Here is an 18,037-nt window from a genome sequence, read left to right as displayed (position 1 = left end):
AGAATACAGGACTTTCCACCTCACGCCCCTACCCTGCAGGGGGGGCACAGCTGCAGGCTTCCGTGTCTGCAACACTACTTGGCTGTAATTTAGAGATGGCTCCTCTAGGACAGAACGACCCACTGCCAGTGCCACCTGTCATCTGGCCCCTCCAGTTCAGTGTCATGCTGTGTATGGGGCCAGGGAGGCAGGGCGCTGACGCCACGCTGATCTCACTTTCACTGTCTAAGGGATACATGTCTGAAGCCATTTGAGCTCCTTGTGTCCCTAGGAGCCAAATCTATGGAAGTGTGGTGATCCAGTGCAGTAACTGCCCTACTAGCCGCAACACTGCTGCTTGGGGACTGCTTGACCACTTAACACATTTTAAGGTAGCTTTTATGATAACTAGTTGCCGCTCAGCTTCAGACAGTTGTGTGCCGGGGGACATCTCTCTCCTGTTTGAAAGAATGAAATGGGGCTCCACGCAGAACTATAAAACAGCTTTCCAATTTGAAGTTGGAGAACAAATGAGCCAGGTTGATTTCCCATCACTTTAGCCTCTTCAACATTTTAATAAAGTTAGCATAAGATTTGCAAAAGTCAGAAAGCTCCAACAACCCAGGTCCAGCTTCAGATGTTTGGTGGCAACACAAGGTGACAGAGTCTGAAGCGTGCTGAATGGTGGCCACAGACTTTGGTGAAAAGCCCATAAAAGAAAGTCAGTACACTACCTCACAGGCAAGGGGACAATTTGTGGCATTTCATATTTTTGCCATTCTGATGAGCCAGAAACATATATCACAAGGATGAATCATTTCTTTCAAATTAAACAATCAGTAGTTATGCTAACACTAAATTTCCTGAATATTAATAACCATGAATAGAACACAAATTCTTTTTCTAACTACTAAGCATCAGGAACTGTGTGAGAAAGAGGGTTTACAAAGACAAACAGGATTCCATCTTTAGATGTAAACCAAAAGATCTACAAGACAGGCAATATTTCTGACTTGGCAGTGAGATCCAGAAACACACCCTGGCTTGAGCCCTTGGATATGAGGAGATTTATAGTAACTTTGTGACCGGTAAACCTATTGTACTTATTAAAATGGTGCAACCATGCACAGCATTCTCTGTTGGCAATTACACAGTATAGCCATGCCCTGTGGTACCACAGAAAATGGTAGTATAGTTTTGCTCCTCTCAAGTTTACAAATATCCTATTGGGAGTAAAAATCAACATGACATATTTTGATGGTTGTAAGGGAGAAATTTTCTCAGGAAGAGAAAGGGGGAAAATACCTCACATTATTTCTGGAAGAGACACATTATTGCCTTATAGGACTTGGAAATATGTTGCTTTAAAGATGATCCTGGGAGAAGAATGGTGAGGAGAAATCTGTACTTTTAGTGAAAATGATGGTGGTGGAAGAAATGCTGCAGGCTGGTAAAAACCACAGAGCACATTGATAAAGCACTCAAATATCCATGTTTTTCTGAAAGAAATAACTAGTGTTCTAAGCAGAAAATGTTACATTTAATTAAAAAGAAATAGTAAAGTGCCATCCTTCTTATTATTCTCTCAACCATGAAGGTTCAGCTAGGTCTCTCTCCGTGCCATGCACGATGCTAGGCAGAAAGGGTATGAGGACGAATAGGTACATGTTTGGTCAATCAGTGCCTTGGCGCTTTTAATGCCTTAAAGCTCTATTTCCTTGGAGCTTCCTTGGTTCTTACAGTAACCAGTAGTGCTTAGTTAAAAGGTTCTGGACTTCAGCAACCACTGAAATAATAATTGATTCAGGCAAGGATTCTTAATGGATGTCAAAACCATTGGGTCAAAGTTTGGAAGGGAACAAGTGAGTCGCACAGTTCTCAAAGCATTACCCCACAGGTTACTTATTAATTACAAAAAGGAAAAGGAGAAATCTCTGCAATGGGGAAATCTAGTGGGTACCAGTTTAACCAAGGGATCAAACTCAGCACCACCAGTAATGGGACAAGCATTATGTGGCTCCTGATATGATGCAACAGGAAGGACAAAATATGTCTACATGGTGCTCTCACAAAATTAATTAACTTGAATCTAATCATAAGGAAGAAAGCAGACAAATCCAGATTGTGGGACATTGCACCAAACAACTGGTGAGAACTTTTTCAACACTGCACTGCAGTGTTATAAAAGACAAAAAAAGTGGAGAACTATTCCAGATTAAAGAAGACTAAAGCAAGAGAACAACTACAGGCAATGCACGATCCTTGAGCAAACCAAACAGTTGTACAGATAATTATTTGAACCACTTGGGAAATCTAAATAAGGACTGTGTATTAAATGGCAATATATATTGGTGTCAAATTCCTTGGCACTTGATGGTTTCGTGATTACACAGGGATAGGTCCTTGTTCTTCGATGATAATGTTGAAATACTGAGGGGGTAAAGGAGCATGGTGTCTGCAACTTACTTTCAAATGGTTCAGGAAAAAAAAAATGTGTGAATATACATAATTATATGTGAGAAGAGACACAAAGCAAAATTGGTAAATTAAGATGAAAATTTTGTGGATGTGCATTGTACCATGTTCACAATTCTTCTGCTTAATTTGAAAGTTTCCAATAAAAATAAAGTAGGGGGCTTCCCTGGTGGCACAGTGGTTAAGAATCTGCCTGCCAATGCAGGGGACATGGGTTTGACATGGTTCGGGAAGATCCCATGTGCCGCAGAGCAACTAAGCCCGAGCGCTACAACTACTGAGCCTGCTCTCTAGAGCCCACGAGCCACAACTACTGAGCCTGCATGCCACAACTACTGAAGCCCGCACACCTAGAGCCCGTGCTCTGCAGCAAGAGAAGCCACCGCAATGAGAAGGTCGCGCACAGCAACAAAGACCCAACGCAGCCAAAAATAAAAATAAATAAATAAATATGTATTTAAAAATAAATAAATAAAGTAGGAGAAAAATGTAAAAAACAGCAGCTTGCTAAGCTTGGGTTACAGTTGTGGGTCACAGAAATCAGAAAGGCTAAGGGGCCAATTGGATGAAGCCTGTGCTCTTGGCCTCACAAGCTCCTCTGTGACACAGTGGGCCTCATCTGAATGATGGGACAGTCCCCAGGTGCACTCCTACTTTGAAAGATGCTTCAAGTGCCACACCTGAAGAGAGTCATCTGTTTTACTATACCTACAGACTTAAAACAAGTATGCTTCAGAAACGGGACAACTTCTCACTTATCTAGGCCAATGAAAAGTTGCACAAATTTCACAACCAAATAGTGTGAAATGCTCAGTAACCCACTTCGAGGAACCCACTTCGAGTGTTGGTTGAGCTTTGGGACAATGTGGGTGAGTGTGCCTATGCCCTCAAACATGCTCCCAACCAAGCCCTGGCTGAGGTAGGAACCTAAACATTAGACTTTAAAATTTTCTTTTCAATTATGAATTCTCTGAATAGTCAATAAGAAATGCCTTAAAATGCTGGCAGAAGTCCACATAGGAATGAATACATTATATGTTTCAAAGGAAAGTCATGAATTCTTTGTAAATAATCTTTCAGTACCTAAAGAGAAAAATTGAAAGATGTCATGTGTACATAAAGGAATGACAACTCAAGGTCCCACCTTCCACCCATTCTCTGCCCTTTCATAAAGCCCTTTACACCTGCAGAAGACACTGAGATATTTCTACCCTACGGTCTCCATCTCCTCCACCATCTGCTCCACATCAGGCCCAAATCTCTCTTGCTCAGGTCATCTGTTTCCCTTCTCATTATCAACCAGTCTTTCCAGTTGCAGCTACGTGATGCAAAATCAGATTCAGCTTATGAAGTGATTGTTTTTCTTTACAGATTGTCTAGTACTAACATTATAAAAAATGCCTTTATAACAAAGGTAGTGGAGCTAACACCAATCAACACCAAATTCATAAAGTCAAAGTTTCTGTTTATCACACAGCTCAAAAGTAATATTCCTATTAAAATTGAGCAGGATCAAAATGACCCTTCCCTCATCTTTTATTGTCCAATAATAAAAAGAAAAAGGTAGTTCCTACTGGGAAAAAATTTGAAACTGGAGACAGTCAGCCCTCCTCCTTCATTTTTCCACACCAAAATTCCAGACTCTATTTGGCCTAATGTATGGCTTTAGCATTTTTTAAATGAATAATCTGTGATGTTTTACTTAACATTATGAAACACATTTCAGGTATCAAAGGATCTGATATCACTGTAGGACTAGAACGTGTCCTTTCAATCAACATAAGGAAAAATATTTTTTCAACAGCCCAACACATGTCCTTACTTTTCTAAATACATAAATACATTATATATATATATATGTAAATAGAATATGTTTCTATATAGAATATATAACATTTCAAAACATTCAGATGATAAGACTAAATGCTTGTGTTTCCATCAAAAATTTGGGGCTTTATATGGCACAAACTTCATACAAAAAGCTTAGAACTAGGCACCCCAAGGTCCAACTCACACATTTTTCCTTCGCTGTCTCCTGTCTGTCAAACATCTGTATGGAACTATTCTTCTAAGACCAACTCTTCAAAAGCTAGCATGTGTGAGTAAACAACTCTATGCGTGGTTTCCTGGCTCCACCGGAGTCTGGTAAAGGAGAATGTCATTGCTAGCCCGTGGTCTCGTCCCCAGGAGGAAGGCACCAGGACTTGCAGGATAATGTAGAGGGTAGACTGGCTTTATGCAGAGGACCTGGAAGAGTCAAGCAATATGGACTCACGTTTTAGTTGAGGAAGCCCCAGGAGGAAGTGGAGCCTAAGCTGGACCTTGCAGGAGGGGAATCCAGAGCGGAATCGAGGTGAGAGGAATTATGTAAAAGGTGAGACAGAAAGAATACAGCGTGGGATGTCCGCAGGGAGGTGAGGCAAGCCCAGTTGGATGAGCATGCAGGAGTGGGAGAAAAATCCTTGCTCCATACGAGAGCCCCACTGGGAAAGCAAAGGAGTATGCACGACAGTGGGGCTAAGAAGGATGGGGCCATGGGCAAGCTTAAGTAAGAAAGGGGCTTGGAACAACGTTAACAAACACTTAACAGCGTCTTAACTTAGGTTAAGACAACTTAGGTTAACGGCGGTCTTAGAGAGCCAAATGTGACCTTGCTTTAGTGTGGCCATTATACAGCACACGTGGTTTTTTTGTTTTCCTTCTTTCTGTTCAACCAGACCATGAAGAAAAAGGCCACACTGAGTGGAAATTTGGAAATTCATCTGGAACTCTTTCAATAGCTTTGCATCACAGATCTGATAGTGTGGAGTAGAAAGCAACGTTAAAATAAGAAGACAGGTTATAGATGCCAGCCGTGCCCCTCAGGGCGTGCTAAATGACTTGTTATCGGATTTAAAGCAGAAAAAATAAGCAGATGAAATTTTTAAAATCTTTCCATTTCAGTGATCAATGGTGAGACTGTTAGACATTTGGACTCAATTTGAACCAAAAAAAAAAAAATTTATTTTTGGACGCCAAGTGTCTCGCTCAAGTGGATTTTCATGAAACAGTGAAATGACAGGGCCTAAATGTAAATACCACCAAAGCCCAGGAAACTAGAAAGAAAAACAACCAGTAGGGAAAATTTGCTCTCGGTGGTTAGACCCAGCAGCAGTGATTCCCAGCAATTCCATGCTCAGCTTTTCTTGAAATAACAAACTCTTTAAAGAGGGAAGGCATGTGTGCTCTGCTGTCGTGGTGATGGGGAAATCTCGGCCAGCAGCAATGGGAACTGACTGGGCAGATTTAGCAGACACAGGCCCTAAGAACAAAGTCAACAGCGTGCTTCATGTTTTAGGGAGATTCATCTGTGCATCTTCAGAAGAAAGACTGACAGTGGGATTCACGGCCACAGTCAGAGGTCAACTAGAAAAAGGGCAGCTAGTGTCAAAAATATCTGCCTTGGGGAGGGATAGGGAGGGTGGGAGGGAGACGCAAGAGGGAGGAGATATGGGGATATAGGTATATGTATAGCTGATTCACTTTGTTATAAAGCAGAAACTAACACACCATTGTAAAGCAATTATACTTCAATAAAGACGTTAAAATAGTAAAAAAAAGAAATCTGCCCTAATGCCAAACCTTCCTTTGCATAAGCCTCCAAACCCCATTTCCTAATTCATTATTTTGGCCTTTGAACTCTTCAGACACAGAAGTCTATGCATGGTGCTGGGGTGAGGGCGTAGTGGGGACAGACTTGCTATTCCGTGCTATCTCTCTGGGGAGAACCTGGAAAGCTGGAAGAGCTTGGCAGGCCACGGTGATCAATCCAAACCCTGCCTCCAGGCTCATCCACATAAACCAGGACTTGGAGGGAAGGCCTCTTCTAAATACTCCCCAGTCTGGGGACCACACACACATTCCATGTTCACTTACTCCCAGGGTCAAGAAGTTGCTTATGATATATGACGAAAATACATTCTCTCCACTCAGCTGACTTATAAATCTAATTTAACATGTTTAAAAACAAATGAAAAGTTAGAAACCATGGAATTTTTTCTTTTGTTGTTGTTGTTGTTATTGTTGAGTTTTCTTTCTTTTTTACTACCAGCCGTTCCAATGCCGGACCACAAAGCAATTTGTGAAATTCAACCTTCTTTATTTTTAACCCTTCATACAAAGTTATTCATTTTGGAAAAAGAAGTGAATGATAGTTTACTGAATTAGTACAATCACCTCAAATTGAGTATAAATGGCTATTATGTCGATGGTGTAGAGCGGTTCTCAAAGTAGTTTGGGGACCTGTGAGGGTCTCTGAGACCCTTTCCTTTCTGGGGTGGAGGGGCAGGGGGGAAGGAGGGTCCATGAAGTCAAACTATCTATGGTGTAACTTGCCTTTTTCACTCTCATCTTCCATGAGTGTACAATGGAGTTTTTCAGAGGCTATATCCCTCCAGATGATACCATCACTCTATAATAAATAATCAATAATAAGTAATGATTTATTATTTAAAAAATTTTTTTGAAGTACAGTTGGTTTACAATGATGTGCCAATCTCTGCTGTGCAGCAAAGAGACTCAGTTACACACATATAGACATTCTTTTTTTTTATATTCTTTTCCATTAGGGTTTATCACAGGATATTGAATATAGTTCCCTGTGCTATACAGGACCTTGTCTGAAATGGCTGCTTGCATATTCTTGTACTTTAAAACTCTTCACTGTATTTTATAAATTTCCATTTTTTGATAATACAATAAACATTGATAGGTATAACCCACATAAACAAAAGCTTTTCGGAGTCCTCAATAATTTTTAAGAATGTAAAGGGATTCTGAAACCAAATTATATAAGGGGTAAAAGTCTTATTAAGAGAGCCCTTTCATTCAGAATCTAAGTAGTAACTTTGTAACACGGTGTCACACAAGCAGCTGGGTGTTTAAAAATTAAAAACGTAAACATCCTTGCACTTTTTTCCTTTAAGTGGTAGAATTCCAGCGATCCCTAGCTCTTACCAGTATTTGGCTTTTTCCTTGCCTGGAACTGCTTTTTCTCCTCTTGGGGAGAAGGCATTCATCTAATTCACCGTCCACTGTTCCTCCATTCTGTTCTTACAAATAAATCCTTTTCTGAAATGCTATCTACATGGTCATTCACTGAAGCTCGTGGTCACATACCTCCTTGCCTATTACTTAACTTGTACCCATTGTAATGATCACCTTTACTTCTTTACTCATTTTTCACGATTATTTACAATTTATCTGCTCTTTTTAAAATGTTAAGTGATCTATCACAAAAGATACACATTACTGCCTCTCCTATAATGTCTTTCCCATAGCTCTCTGCCTGGCAAACTAAAAGGTTCCCCTGTGCAGCCCTGTGTTACGTCTGGTATGCTTCTTCTCCCTCGACAGATGATGGGTCAGGGCTTGATGGAATACAGACTCTGTTGAACTTAGTTTTTGTTTACATACAGGGTTTCAACCCACCATGATTTTGAGATTTATAGGTCTTTTTCTTTCCCTTATAACTAGCACAGAAAATACGTTTGATGACTGAATCAGTTAATGAATATAGGACTGTAAATTTAGAAACTAAAAATCTGAGAGAAAAGGGGAAGCAAATGAGCAAAATAATAAAGCTACAATTACTACTTATACTGCATTAAATCTGGTTCTGACCTTCCTGAAGGCTAAGAGAGAAAAGAAAATAGGAGTTTGACTTTATCTGTTCCACTCCCCCATCTAGTAGAATAGGCGTCTAATAATTACTCCTCGTAAACTGATGCCTCTTCTCAAGGGACAAAATTTGAATTTTCTGTTCAATGATATATTGGGTATCACTAAAGATGCTCCACAGGGCAGGTGGGACTTCTGAAGGAACCTCTGTCACCCATTTCTAAAGACGGAATTGAACTTTGGACTTTCCGTATTACAACCTGTGTCTTTCCCTTCAGGATGAGTTTAATGATAAAAATAAAGTTACTTCACCAAGCAAAATGAGACATACTTAAGTTTATTGAGAGGAAATGCATCGAGCTTAGAAAAGTGAGGTAAATAGCTAGGATGGAAAATAAGGAATTTTGCTTCATTTCTTTAACTTTTTTGTATGAGAAATTTTCTCAATTCCTTTTCCTGTTATACACTATTATTAAGCAATCTCAGGTTACATATTAATATTTATTACTTAAATAAAGCTTGTCTTTTCAAGCATTATGATAAAAATCTACTAGTCCCTCATCTTTTTTGTTGTTGTTGTTTATGAGCATGACTTGCCATTTTATTGTAAGTAATTGTTAAGTACCCACTTTTTTTTTTTAACATCTTTATTGGAGTATAATTGCTTTACAATGGTGTGTTAGTTTCTGCTGTATAACAAAGTGAATCAGCTATATATATACATATATCCCCATATCTCCTCCCTCCCGCATCTCCCTCCCTCCCACCCTCCCTATCCCACCCCTCTAGGTGGTCACAAAGCACAGAGCTGATCTCCCTGTGCTATGCAACTGCTTCCCACTAGCCATGCATTTTACATTTGGTCGTGTATATATGTCCATGCCACTCTCTCACATTGTCCCAGCTTACCCTACCCACTCCCTGTGTCCTCAAGTCCATTCTCTACCTCTGCATCTTTATTCCTGTCCTGCCCCTAGGTTCTTCAGAACCTTTTTTTTTTTTTTTTAAGATTCCATATATATGTGTTAGCATACGGTATTTGTTTTTCTCTTTCTGACTTACTTCACTCTGTATGACTGACTCTAGGTCCACCCACCTCACTACAAATAACTCAATTTCGTTTCTTTTCATGGCTGAGTAATATTCCATTGTATATATGTGCCACACCTTCTTTATCCATTCATCTGTCAATGGACAATTAGGTTGCTTCCATGTCCTGGCTATTGTAAATAGAGCTGCAGTGAACATTGTGGTACATGACTCTTTTAGAATTATGGTTTTCTCAGGGTATATGCCCAGTAGTGGGATTGCTGGGTCGTATGGTAGTCCCTCATCTTATATGTTGATAAGCAGAGGGGAAAAAGGCGGATGCTGCTCTTCAGAACGGTTGCTACAAGCACGAAGCAAAAATATTTACCTTTTTATTTCCTTCCAGGAATATATCAAGCTCTTATGAAACACGTGTTCTACCCATATCATCCAACTATCAAGATGTTTCCCCAAATGTGTATATCTTTCTACTCAAAGTGACCCCCCAAATCCCAATACCCACTCACCACTCCCACTCATGAAAATTTTGGAAGGGCGGTAGTGGTGAGAATGTAATAGAAAGGTACACTGCAAGCTTTATTCACTAATATAAAAGCACGTTCTGACAGCAGAGAAAAATATTTTTCAATTCAGTGAATTTCTCACCCAAATCTTTGTAATATGAGAAAAAGAAAACTCATAATATATGATGAGAACCTTTCTGCTCATTAATATTTTGTGCAAGGTGTTTATGTGGCATTTTATTATCATCACTCACTGCCTCGAAGATGAATTGTATTCCTTCTGCACACTTTCCAGAAACCTCCAGGGAAAACAGAAGAAACAAGTTCCCTAAGTAAGTACCTACTATGTGCTAGGAACTCCACACATATTGTCATTTCCACTCCCTAACCATCTGGGAAGTATGCCTCACCATCTGTGGTCCATAGATGAAGAAAATGATGGTCATAATAGTTAGATAACACGCTCAAGATCACACAGAGAAGTAAAGGGAAACCAGCATTCAATTCCAGGTCTATTGATTCCAAGACTTGTGCTGGTTCCTCCATACTAGGCTGCTTCCTGGAAGCAACCTCTTAATATCAAGAACCTTCCCAGTCCCAACTAAAAATTGTCACTGGCCATCTGGTTCTACAAGAATAAAGTCACTAGCCACTGTAGTCTCTGACCTTCAACACACCCTGAAAGGAGTTCAGGGTGGAGATCAGGAATGAGGCACTTTGTGCTCTGGGAAAAACTTGCAGAAGAGGCCTTCAGATAGATAGATATTTTCAGGAGATTTTATGAGCCCAATTTCTTGCATCTTCTCATACCTAGAAAAGCACTAAAATCATTAACGGAGACATCTGCTCCTCGTGACTAGAGCAAGCTTCTGCCAAAATATGTGCCTGATTGTACATATATCCCCTTCACTAAAATCACATATATACTGACCTCCTACACTACCTCTTTGCAGCAGTTCCTCAGAGCTACCTGAGAGGCTGTCTCCCAAGCTATAGTCCTCATTTTGCCCCAAATAAAACTTAATTCATAACTATCACGTTGGGCGTTTTTTTTTCAGTCGACACCAACAACCAAACATGTGTCACTTGACATCAGCTGACTCAGAAATAGTGATTGTAAAGATTCTCCAAGCATTTTCCCCCTGGCTTTCCCTGTGATTTTTAACAAGTTCTGTTAAGTGGAACAATACATCAAATAATACCTTTTCTTTACAAAGGAATTTAGAGAACAAAACCCATCATTTATATTTTGCTCTTTCCTCATCATCTTTGCTGCAATTTAGATAAGCAAAAGCTTAGCCACCTCGATTTTTATAGCTGGGTTGGAAGGGGCAGGAAAAATTTCAGCAACTAACATACATGCAAGTCCAGAAAGTGCCAAAGCCCCCAAGAGTACATGTGATTTCCCCCAGAGGATGGAGAGGGAAGGTGCCTACACACCGTGGGCAGGGTGTCTCCGAGAGTGCAGCCCTTCCTCAGGAAGCTACCTGCCCACACACCACCCGCTGGGCTGAGGGGAAAGGAAGAGGGAGGGGAGACATTTTGTGGCACTGATCTGCATGCCCTCAGCTGTCCCTAGAGGCCACTCCTGATCAAAAAAGGCCAGATAATGCTTGGCATATATGATTTTTAAAATGTGTGCACAACTGTATATCTGCTATGTTTAAAGTATGGGTTAAAAAAAAAAGACTAGAAGGAAATACATCAAAACGTTAACAAAAGGTTATACCAGGATATTGGGATTACCAATGGTGAGTTCCTTCTGTATTTTTCTTCTTCTTCCAAAATTATCAGAAAATGTTATTTTTATAACAAGGAAAATCTCTGTAACTATATGTGGTATAGCATTTTAAATATTTCCATTTTCAAATTTAAAAAAACGTTGGAACTAGAAGGTGGTAGCTTGACTATCCAGAACAGCTGCTCTGTGATGGGTCCCAGAAAACTGAAGTCAATCAGAGGATTTAACTGCTACAGACACAAACCACCTAGGATGTGTTTGCCCAAACTGCCCTGTTCTTGGTGGGTATCCAATAGGTCAGAAGATCTTCTTAACTGAATGCTTTCAACCTTTTGTCCCAGGACTCTTCCTTTACTGGAGGTCTCCTTTCTGTTTCATTGTCAATTTTCACATTTCTAAAATATATCCAGTAAACTTACCAGTTTCCTTCATGTATGGTATTGAAACTTAATAAACTGCCCCACTTTTTTCCAGCAGGAATGGCGCAATGCCCAGTTCATTCATTCTGCAGCATCACCAATGTGTCTCTGACAATACTAACTACTCTGGCTTTCACAAGATGCATATTCTTGAATTCTGGTTTGTGGCCCAAATCCAGCAGCTCCCATGTGGGGCACTTCCTTGAGTATCCATGGCAATTACTAACGCTTAAAGACGAGGGTAATGGACCACAGAGTGTCATTAAATGTACTTCTGACCTTCAAGATCTTGTGTGCTTTAACTTCTCTGAGTGGATTCTGAATGCTCCCAGCATGCTACACAGAATAAGAGATTACATTCCCGGAAACTCACATTGCAATCATGGAGACAGCGTTTTGAAAATGAAGGAAGTAAGAATACAAATGTTTAGAAACTACTCAAGAGATTTTTACCAGCAGGTAGTTTATAAATTCAAAACCAGGAATATTGCCTCTAAGGATTCCATCTTGTCCAATTTTGAAAAATTTATCTTTGTCATTATTTGTGGTGCTGTTTACCAACTTTTAGATTACCCCCCCCCAAAAAAAAAGAAAAGAAAAAGGCTAGAATTACATATAGCTAAAAAATCACAGAACAGTAGAGCTGGAAGGGAATTCAGAGATCAACTTCAACCTGCTCGTTTTAAAGATTAGGAAAATTGTGGATTAAAAATGTGGAGAGATTAGGTGACTTGATGAAGGACACACAGACTGAGTGGCAGAGAGGGTCCCAGAAACAGCTTACTGCTGTTTTCCTTATCTACCAATCCCAGAAAGTAAAATCTATAATTGCTCCTTTTGTCGTTGGAGGGATATGCCATAAGAGAGTATTCTTGCACGTAAAAATAATTCCAACAGCGTGATGTTCACTAATAATAATAATAAAAGATTAGTGTATTGTGGAATAACAAAGATGCAGCCATGCTTCCTCAAAGCAGGGTGCTGGCTTCAGGGAGAAGTGGGAGAGAAAGGGTATCAACATTTAAACAATTAGGAAAAACACACATACACAAAGAGCAGATCCATCCCCCTGGGAACTGCAATCCCACCACCCGAATCTTGAGAATAAATGTAATAGAAATTCTCTCTTGAAAATGTATTCCCTCCGATAAATCATTTATTGTAAGAAATTAACTGCTCAAGGACCATTCCTTTCTGTTGGTGCTGTACCGTGCTCCCGAGAACCGGTCTTCATTTGATATGTGTACTGTCATCTGACATGTGGGAGGCTGCATAGGGGGTGCTGGGGTGGGAGTGGGGTACGTGGAGGAAGACCCTGGCTGCAAGTTAACTTCAACATCCCATCCTGAATGTTTTAGGTGCTCAATAAATGCTGAACGCTTGGTGTCATATCACAGTATGTTCATCATCTTGCAGATGCGGAGATGAGAAGTAAAGAACGTAAGGAAAATGAGCCGCACTCTCCAGAGTAAGGGACCACTGCGTTCTCTGTTGCTGGAGTCACCTGACAACCCTACCCCTTGATGCAGCCTGTAGGCTCTGGGCATCAGGGATTTCCAGATTAGGAGACTCGACTTCAGCCTTATCCCTCTGTTCGAAGAACCACAACAGTGACCAGTCTTGCCCCATCTGGATACGACCCTGCGACCTTTGGCTGGCACCTGTGAGCAATGGTCTCAAGAGAAGAACCTATGAAAATATCTGACTCAATTCTTCATGGACAACAAGACTAGGAGATCCATGTAGAGCTAAAGGCTGACCTGGAAGTTCTCCAGGCTGGCACTGCCATCCTGTTCCTGCCCCTGTGTGACTTGCATGGGGACTCACCGCAGAGTTCCATGGTTATGGTCCTGGATATATAAAAAGGGAAGTGGCTGCTAAAAGTCAGGGGATTCCTGGCCTAACTCAGGAATTTCTGGGAATTTCATTCATTCATTGACTCATTTATTTGATCACTCATTAAAGAGATGGTTCCTGCATGCCCACTGGGAGAGTTTGGTTACCTGTCCTCCCAGGACTCAAAATCTACTTGGGAAAACACACACAGACAAAACTTCATATAATAAAGTGAAATGGAGGGACTTCCCTGGTGGTGCAGTGGTTAAGAATCCGCCTGCCAATGCAGGGGACACGGGTTCGATCACTGGTCGGGGAAGATCCCACATGCCGCGGAGCAACTAAACCTGTGCACCACAACTACTGAGCCTGCTCTCTAGAGCCCACGAGCCACAACTACTGAGCCAGTGTGCCACAACTACTGAAGCCCGCGCTCCTAGAGCCCATGCTTCACAACAAGAGAAGCCACCGCAATTAGAAGCCCGTGCTCCGCTACGAAGAGTAGCCCCCGCTCGTCGCAACTAGAGAAAGCCCATGTGCAACCATGAAGACCCAACGCAGCCAAAATTAAAAATAAATAAATAAATAAAGTGAAATGGAGATATGTGAGACTTGAGAAGGTCATGGAAGCTTTACAGACTTGGCGTTGTGATGGATCAAGAGTTAGAAGGATTCAGGAGGCAGAAGGAGTTGAAGGGCCTCCAGGCAGAAGAAGGTGGGATAGCACTTCAGTTTAATGAACATCTGATTAGTATAGCTTTCAATTGTCACTGCACATCTTGGTCCTTTCATTGTTTTTCCTTCACAAATAAAACAAAATTAAAATATCATGAATTCCTGAGGACTATGGAATTCAAACAACAACTGTAAAATATAAAACGAAAATATAAAATGAAACACAAATTCTAACAACTCATTAATAACAACCAAAAAAAAAAAAAAGTATAATTGCTGCTTTATCCTAAAGTGAGCCATTCAACTGGAGGGACAAACACAAATTGTCTGAGGAAGCAGGGGATGGAGACATAAGGACTAAGATTCTACTTTGGAGGGAGAAGGGGAAGAGTTACTATTTCAACATATAGTGATTTTAACTTTTTATATTCCCTCACTAGGGACTTCTCTGGTGGTGCAATGGTTAAGATTCCACACTCCCAGTGCAGGGGGCCCAGGTTCGATCCCTGGTCAGGGAACTAGATCCCACATGCATGCCACAACTAAGAGTTTGCATGCCACAACTAAGGAGCCCACATGCCGCAGCTAAGGAGCATGCCTGCCGCAACTAAGGAGCATGCCTGCCACAACCAAGACCGGGAACAACCAAATAAATAAAATAAGTAAATAAAATAAATATTAAAAATAAATAAATAAGTAAATAAAACTGTTCTTAATAATAAAGTTTATTAAAATAAAATAAAATAAAATAAATTCCCTCACTAGCCATAGTGACAAAACACACAACTTTATTTCTAAAGACAGAGCCCTGTGGGCAATTAAGTAATTCAGTTCAGCCTCCTCAACTGATGATGATGTTGTTAACTGTGAATTCACATTTTTTACTCCTAAATGAGAGGTGGAACAGAAAAAATATCCTGAACTCACCCTGGTCTTTCAGCACTGAACAGAGCAAACACAGTACTCTATTCATTCACTCAATCATTCATCCAAATTCATTCATTTACCCAACATTACTGCGTTGGGCCCTAGTTCATATGAACTTCCCTCTTATGAGAGCACATTCATTTTCTTGGGCTGCCATAACAATTTACCACAAACTGGGTGGCCTAAAACAACAGAAAGTTATCCTCTCACAGTTCTAGAGGCTAGAAGTCCAAAATCTAGGTGTCACCAGAACTGGTTCCTGCTGGAGCTTCTGAAGGAGAATCTGTTCCCTGCCTCTCTTCCAGCTTCGGGTGCCTGCCACCAGTCCTCGGCATTCCTTGGCTTGTAAACTCATCACTCCAATCTCTGCCTCTGTCTTCACATGGTATTCTCCTCTGCATCTGTGTCTTTTCTCCTCTTCTTATTGGACACCAATCATACTGGATTATGGCCCAACCTTATCAGGTATGACCGCAACTTAGCTTGATTACATCTGCAAAGACCCTATTTCCTAATAAAGTCGTATTCGTAGGTACTGGGGGGTAGAACGTCCACGCATCTTTTGGGGAGACACAATTCAACCACAACAGAGAGAGTGTACCCCACCACAGGGTCATAGCTGGCTTATCTTATTGCCTTCTCTACCAAGCAAGAGGCTGTCACTGATGTTAAGGAGATTACAGTCTAGAGAGACAGAGATATACAAATCTCTTTATCTCCCTTGCTTTTATCACAGGTACAGTTTTAGCTCTGTGGGTTTCATTGTGTCCTTACTGCCCGTCTCTGCCTTAACACCGTAAACTCCCAGAGCACAGGCACCACGTCTGTTTTCTGCTCTCCGTTACATTCCCATCTCCTTGCACAGTTCCAGTAAGCATTCAGGAAATAATTGTTGAATGAACGGATGGATGGGTGAATGAATTAATTAATTAAATATAAGCAGGAATGACAGAAGCCTATACAGGTAATAGTGATATACACCATAGGCCCACAGTGAGGAACAGAAAGGAAGAAATAATTGATTCTGATTAGTAGGACTGTGGAAGGTTTCATGAAAGAGAAGGCATTTGAACTCAGTCTTGTGGGATTAGTAGAATCTCATAAATGGATAAGGAGTAAAATGTATTCTCTACTGACCAAACAGTATGAGCAAAGGCCTCAAGATATAAAGCATGGTCTTCAGGGGAACAGCTAATAGACCAGATAAGCTGAGGCAAAGGGTACCTAAAGGATGTGAAAATACTTGGGATGAAAAGCAGATGAAAGGCAGCTCATAGAGGCCCCTGAGCACAGGCTGTTCTGAGTGCAATAAGGTGCCACTGATCTTTGTTAAAAAGGAAATGATGCAATCCTACCCGTGCTTCAAAAGGAAAAAATATATAGATATGATTCAAGCTTATATTCTTTCTTTATCCTCCTGCCTAAGTGATAGTTCTTATACTACTACAAGGAGTATTTTATATTTAACTGTGAATCTACTATGTATTTATTTGCCTAAAGAACTAAGAGTTATACATAAGTGATTACATTTTATAGTTATTAATTACTTATATCATGTATATCATTTATATTATTTTATTATATAAACTATACAATTATATATCTTTTATAATTAAAAGATCATATCTGAGAAGTACTTAAATAGGGTGATGTCACAGATCCTAAACCTCTTCTCAGGACGACAACCTGGAATTGAAAGCCCAGGTGAAGATGGATTTTTCTATCAAAGCAGTAAGAAGACCTTTCACTTGTAGCAAAGCATTCCAACTTCTGAATCAAGACTGATTTTTTTCCTTTGGTTTGCATTTGAGCTTGGCAAGCCCACAGACCAATAACATTCATATCTGAGATGGAGCGGGGTTACCATCTGTCGTTCTCTCCACGAAGCACCAGGGACCCCACATCTTACCACTGACATCTGGAGAGCCGCCAGGCACCATTACAGTGGGACCTGAAGGAGACACCCCAGTTACCCATGGAGATCTGTTCAGCGGCTGAAACTCTGCCAAATGAAGAGATATTTATTTATGGTCTTGTTGCCTCCAGAGGTCTTTGGTAATAATGCAAACATTCTTAGATAGAAGTATTCAACCATTCACCTATAAAGGAATTCATGATATGGAACTGTTAACCAAGAGAAACAGCTACCCACAGAGAATCTGCCCCAGCCAGCAAGTTCTGCTTAAGCTAATGGGGCACCGGGTGCATGCAGAGGGTCTCGTGAGCAGGATGGAGATGGCATGAAGGAGAAAGACAACTCATTTCATCCTCAAACCCTACAAGGTAGGCCCCAGAATTTCTAATTTACAGTCATCTCTTTGTTATTTAGGCTCCAAGACAGGGTCAGGACTGTGTTTATCTGTCTCATGCTGGTATTTAAGTCTTAGCACTATGCTAGCACATAGTTAGATGTTCAATAAATGCGAGCTGTCAGACAGGAGGGTCCCAACTCCACGGTACTCTGAGCACATTTCTCTGACCTTGAGCTTACCCACTACGTATATAAAAATTATGCCTTTGAGTCTACCTCTCCCACTGGATAGTAACCTCCCAAAGAAAAGAAAAAGTGTCTGCTTATTCCTAGTATAGTGCCTGACATTTAGAAAGTATATAATTCTTGAGCTTCAGTGGGCTTAGATAACTTACACGAAGTTAAATAGCTAATTAACAAGAGGCTTAGGTTTGAGCTAGGTCTGTCTCCACCTAAAACCTATGCTTTTTCCTACTACATGGTTTGGCCTAAACCTGGCCACGTTAAAGGATTAAGATATCTT

The 18,037-nt window shown here is 40.7% G+C and overlaps 1 protein-coding gene across 4 annotated transcripts in view; it reads right to left on the bottom strand.

Annotated features, from left to right (window-relative positions):
* Positions 1 to 18,037, bottom strand: part of TNIK (TRAF2 and NCK interacting kinase) — a 406,336-nt gene that overhangs the window by 240,839 nt on the left and 147,460 nt on the right. The window lies entirely within an intron of this gene.

The sequence above is a fragment of the Balaenoptera borealis genome (assembly GCF_965194805.1).
Source record: "Balaenoptera borealis genome assembly, chromosome: 5".
Lineage (NCBI taxonomy): Eukaryota > Metazoa > Chordata > Mammalia > Artiodactyla > Balaenopteridae > Balaenoptera > Balaenoptera borealis.
Note: the sequence above shows the minus strand (reverse complement) of the source record. Positions and strands in the feature narration are given on the sequence as shown.